The following is a 6,214-nucleotide window of genomic DNA, read 5'->3' as shown; positions in this document are numbered from 1 at the left end:
GGGTTTTCACCAGTATGATTTAAATACCCCATTTCGCTAAGCATTTTTAACCAATCTTCAATAAATTCTTTCAAAATGAAATAGAATTGTATGAACAATTCTATCTTGGTATTAACATTACACACGCATTGCCTCTAGAGCATTGACTGAATGTGAAAGAGGTGAATGGAACCCTGCCCATTGGCTCCATCCTGATATCCTGTTAGCCAAAATAGCTCGCATTCATGCATTTGGCCCTGAGTCCTCACTAACCTGGAAGAGCTTTAAGTGCACAGGTCTCTTTCAAATTAAAGGTGAATGTCCGGACAAGTTACACTTTGACTCTTGGCTCAGAAGTGGCTTCTGGGGAAGATTCCTTAAGTTCTCTCCCCTAATATTTTAAGTGATTACAGGCACAATCCAGTTAGGCCAGTGCAAGTCCCTTGCACAGGCCCAGGGGTGTCACGATAGTGCCGTAAAGCACTTTCATGCCACTCTGGAGGCAGTTAGGCCAGTGCAAGAGACTTGCACCGGCCTTATTGCACTGTTGTGGGCCCCGGGAAGGTGAGTTTGCGTCAGCCAAGCTTGGCCAACGCAGGGGTCTGGGGAGGGTGGGGAGGAGGTGGGAGGGAGGTGTTTCAAGGTAGGCAGTGGGCATGCTGGATCCTAACCCAATTCCTGGGGTAGCCTGGACCAGCCCCAAGCTGCTCAGATTTGTGCCATCGATTTGGGTGGCACAGATTCAAGTAGCCCCATTGGAGCTGCAGTGACTCTCCCTGCCATAAGGGGAAGTGTTTTCTCTTGCCCCGGGCTGAGACACTAAGCACCCAAACCTTGTGCTGGATACAGTACAGGCCCGCTGGCCTGCCTGTTCCAGTGCAAGTTAGGATTGCGCTGCACCAGCCACAAGTTCCTTTCTTGATCTTTGTGTCTTCTTCCTCTTGAACACTGCCTCACAAATCCTAGCAACAACTACAACCTACCTCTCTCATCACAGTCTGCACAAAATTAGCTGTAGGGATACCCATCCCTCCCTCCTCCCCTTAGCCGATTGCTTTCTGCAGACTGTGATGAAAAGTCCTGATCAGCATGCTTTTTTGTGCCAATCAGAACTTCTCACGGTCTGCACAAAAGAAATGGCTGCATTGGCAGGGGCTTTGTCCACCTCACCCTTCCTCCTGCAGGAGGAGGAGGAAGGGGGCTCCTCCTCAGCTGATTGCCTTCCACAGACTGTGAGGTCCCAATTGTCGCAAAGAAGGGTTCTTTGCACCGCCATTGGTTGAATGCTGGTGTGTCACTCAAAGCGTTATGTCATGTCACCTTTGAAACACATGTCATGGGTTCATCCCCATCACTGATCTAGATAGTCCTAGCATACTCAAGTCTCCACAGTTTGTCGTTACTGAGTAACTGGTGTACATTACTGTAGTCATCTGTGACAGACAAAACTCTGTCTTCTCTCTCCCTTAGCATAACCTGTCAGTCATAAGACCCATACAATGTGTCCATTTCCCACCAATTCTGCCAGCTTGGTTTTAATCTTTAACCTGACATTCTGTTTACAAACTTACCTTTGAATCCTGTTTCTTCAAAATGATTAAAAATACATATCCCTCTCTTTAACAAGCAAAAGTTCTCACAGCAAAATGAAAGTGAATGAAAACATGGTTCCCTATACCAAAAGGGCTCACAAACATAAAAGAAACAAAACTGCAGACGAGATACCAGAAAAGAGGCACTGGAAAGGACACTGGGTTGAATAGGAATGCTGGGGTGAATAGAAATGATGTTCGCTGATAAAGGGTCTCCTACATGCCCTCACATCCACTCGGAGCCATTGCACACTGCTCTGAGCAGCTATCCACTTCTTTCACTTTTATTTTCAAAGCGAAAAAGTAGGCAAGCACTCATAGTGGTGCACAACTGGAAGTACAGGTGGAACCTCAGTATCCACTGATTTGATTCACCACTGATTCCAGGGTCCACCTTTAAATATCTTGTAACAAGAAGAAAAAAGCACCAAAATCTCATTTTCTACCTTCCCACTGTTAAACTGCACCCGTTGCAAGCTTCTTGGGTTTAAAGATAGCTTTAAAGATCCACTTCTGGGTTTTTTGCTCCTCCGTTGTTACCCCAGAATGTATTATATAAACACTATTCCTCATTCATCCCCTAGATGGGTTGAATTATGGAATCTAATTGAATAATTTCATTAGATTCCATTATTCACCCCATTTAGTGGCTGAATGCAGTATTGCGTCTATAATAATAATTGCGTCTATAATAATAATAATAATAATAATAATAATAATAATAATAATAATAATAATAATAATAAATACAGGTATTTATATACTGCCTTTCTTGGTCATCAGATTTCTCCTCAGACTTTAATTCAAGGCGGTTTACATAGGCAGGCTGTTTAAATCCCCGTAGGGATTTTTACAATTAAAGAAAGGTTCTATCTTTCAAGAACCACACAACAGTTCAGATGGAACTTTTGTGGTCTGTTATCACTTTCTGGCCTCCTCCCACACAGGCTGACAAGCAGCTCCTTCCAAAGAGCAGGTGGAATAACTTGGCTCAGCTTGTCAGCTGCTTCAAGGTCTCACCATTCATAGTGCCGGTGGCCTCAAACTGGCGACCTTCGGATGTTATCTTCAGGCAAATGGAGGCTCAACCCTCTAGACCAGACCTCCTGCCCAATACCTTGTTACAAAGTATTTAAAGGTAGACCCTAGTATCCACTGATTTTGGTATCCACTGCAGTTTCCGGAACGGGACGCACTGTAATTGCAGTGACATCATCACATCACATAAAAACAGCCAGGCGTAAAAATAGCCAGGTATGCCAGTGAGGATATGCAGAGGAAGAGGATACTGTCCCTCTCCCAAGATTGGATCAGTGTCCCCAACAGTGGCACAAAGGCCAAAGTTGGGATTCAGAGGAGCAGACATCAATGTCCCTGGTAAAAGGAGCTACACTGTTGTTATCACAGCTGAGGAACAAGTGCATCAGTTGTGCATGGTAAGAGTCCATGGTGGAAATGCAGGGAAGAGATTGCACTCAACTGCTACTTCTTCTCCTTAGGACTAGAGCAAATAAAGAAAGTGCAGCAGCCAGCACTGGAAACAGGCAATCAGCTGTGTCTATAGACAATGCTGTGTCTATCAGAGCTGAAGAATATTTCATCACAGCCTTTTCTACTTTTCCGCAAAAATGTCTTGGAAGGCTTTGCTGGGAGCCAGACTATTCTATAATACCATTTCTCAGTTCTCCTTATTCCTTTCTGCATAAATTTGACCCCTTACCTGCTATGAAACAGCAGGTACAAAATACCACTGAGCTAGAGGTCTGTCTGTCTGAAACCTTTATTGGCATATCAACACAACACAATTAAGACATATTTTACAATTGTCGCAACAACTTGCATACCGACCCAACAACTTAAAAACAAGATACCAGAATTATTTAAATTCTGACAACGTTATTTTAAGAATCTCAGATAAATAACCAGCAACAGCTGTGGTTAAAGAGTCACAAACATCACTCATGAACCTAGAGAGGGTAATATCAGAAGGGGTTAGGTCAGGAGAAATCCAAGAATTTAAATAATGATTACGAATGTCAAGATGAACTGGACAAAAAAAGAGTATATGAAACAAAAAATCAGGTGACTCATGACAAAAGAGACAGAGCCTTTTCTCCTGTGGAATGTTAAAAAAACGGCCAGAATGAACTGCCGAGGGGAAGATGTTAAAACGAGCTAACATAAAGGCTCGCCTATGTAATGGATTGATTAATGTATAAAAATAATTTGATACATGATTAAAGGATGGGGCCAAGCCAAAAGAAAGAGGGGAACAAATAGGGTTAACTGAGCTAGAGGTCTGAAGCCAAGATTAGGACTGACAGATGCTTATGTATGCATAAACACCTATTCCCCCCTCCCAATGAATAAGCAGACCATATGAAACTGTCTTCAACTGACTCAGACAATTGGTCTATTTGTCTCAATGGCTACACTGACTGGCTGTGTCTTTAGAAGGTTTCAAACAAAGTAATTCCCTACCCTGGAAATACCAAGGATTGAATTCAGGGCCCATCAAATGCACATAGTATGTGCTCTACCACTAAGCAATGGATCCATGGGCCATGTCCTCTTCTAGTGCTTTTTTAGTCACGCGAACATAGCTAAGGGGGGGCCTGGGGGTACAGGGACCCAAATTCCAGACCTCTGGGCTATGTGCAGGGTGCCAGTTCTCCAGTGGGAAGCCAAGCCCTTCATAACACTCCAGAGGCAGCACTCCTCCCTGGACATCAGATCACCTTCCAGATAAGACCAGAAGACTCTAGCACCTTGGGGAGGGAGGTGTTAAAAATTTGTGTCAGGCCTCATGTTGGGCCCTGTAAACAACAAGTGTGCCCCTGTTTTATCATATGTGGTGGATTTGTACCAAAGTGAAAAAATATTGGACTTTGATGATGGTTGGCAACCTTCAGTCTCAAAAGTCTATGGTATAAGCCTACAGCACCTGATATTCCCAGGCGGTCTCCCATCCAAGTACTAACCAGGCCTAACCCTGCTTAGCTTACGAGATCAGACGAGATCGGGCATGTGCAGGGTAACAGTTGCTGATATTGGACTTTGATATACCAGCAAATGCAACTGATACTTAAGGTAAATTTGCAAATGAAATCAGAAGCTTCTTTGTTGGGAATACTCGATTGGATTCAGAAAGATTTCGAAACTATATTTCTATATATGATAATGGCAGAAAGAATATTGTATGCTAAGTATTAAAAGGTTCCAGAGATACCTTCAGTTGAAGAATGGTGAGTAAAGATACTGGATTTTGCTGAAATGGACAAACTTATGATTTTTCTTTAAGAGAAGTCAGTAAAGACTTATATCAGCAATTGGAAACCATTCATGAACTTCCTGCACATGAGGGGAAAAATGGGTCTAATGAATTATGGATTTGATGAGTAGATAATTGATATATAGATATACTTTTTCTGTAGATAAAATGTATTTTAGACATAACCAATAGACTGTTTAAGATATGATACGTAATATGTTATTTGATTTTGTAGAAGACCAAAGAAATGTCGATTCAGAACTCCACACTTGCCACACAACTTTCAATATTTGTTTTTATTTTTATTTCTATTTCTAACTTTCTGAGTTTGTACTTGTTAATTTCTGGTGTTTTAAAATAAAATTATAGTTAAAAAAAATTGTGTGCCCCTGGATGCCAGATGCATTAGTCACACCACTGTTCCGTCACTTTTTGTCTCCTGCATAATACAAACCCTAGCCCCTTCCATCTCCCCTGTGTCACCCCAAAATCCTAATTCTAGCTCCATTCTTCCTGCTCACGTTCTGTTAGCCTGTATGTCTGTGTCTCTGCTCATTGCACCTGATCTCTCTCTCTCTCTCTCTCTCTCTCACACTCACACACACATTCCTGCCCTCCCCCAGCCTGAACACACATGATGTTAAAGTTTGACAGTCACAAGTGCAATACAATATATTTCTGAAAATTGGGAGGAAATATGTACATTCAGAATAAAATCAAACCCAGATAATATCAAAAAAACCACTTTAACAGTGCAATCCTAGGCATGTCTAGTAAGACATGTCCCAGTGCATTAAGTGGGCTTACTCTCAAGTAAACATGTACAGGATTACAGACTAAGGGTCCAATCCTATCCAATTTTCCATTGCTGGTGCAGTTGTGCCAGTGGGGTGTGCGCTGCATCCTGGGGTAGATGGGCAGTAACTGGGACCTTCTTAAAGTATGGGAACATGTGTTCCCTTACCATGGAGCTACATTATGGCTATACCAGAGCTGGAAAGTTGGATAGGATTGGGCCCTAAATGTAGCTCAATGCATTGCAAAAATACAAAAACTGGAGCTTGTAATACTGTCAAGGTTTTCTGCATTTTCTTGTTCTAGATTGTTTGAAGAGGGAGAAGTTGGCCAACAGAAATAACATGTGGCATTGTCACGTCCTACTGAAATGCTGTTAGGTAGCTTTGAGCACAGTGTATACAAAGATAAAAATACTCAGGAAAAGTGTAATTCAGGAAATCCAAGTTGAGTGGATGATCTCCATCTAAAAACCCTGGCAACAGGTAATACTGGATATTTTTTGCTCTCATTTAGTACACAATATGTATATGTGCTTGTCCAACACATAGTAGTAGGGACCACAACTATTCATGTT

At 42.2% G+C, this 6,214-nt stretch overlaps 1 pseudogene; it reads right to left on the bottom strand.

Annotated features, from left to right (window-relative positions):
* Positions 1–4,503: 4,503 nt before the first annotated feature.
* On the bottom strand, positions 4,504–4,620 carry LOC136643465 (5S ribosomal RNA; annotated as a pseudogene).
* Positions 4,621–6,214: the final 1,594 nt, after the last annotated feature.

Source organism: Tiliqua scincoides, chromosome 2, assembly GCF_035046505.1.
Source record: "Tiliqua scincoides isolate rTilSci1 chromosome 2, rTilSci1.hap2, whole genome shotgun sequence".
In the NCBI taxonomy this organism is placed as follows: domain Eukaryota; kingdom Metazoa; phylum Chordata; class Lepidosauria; order Squamata; family Scincidae; genus Tiliqua; species Tiliqua scincoides.
The sequence above is the reverse complement of the archived record's forward strand: the minus strand, read 5'-3'. Positions and strand labels throughout refer to the sequence as shown.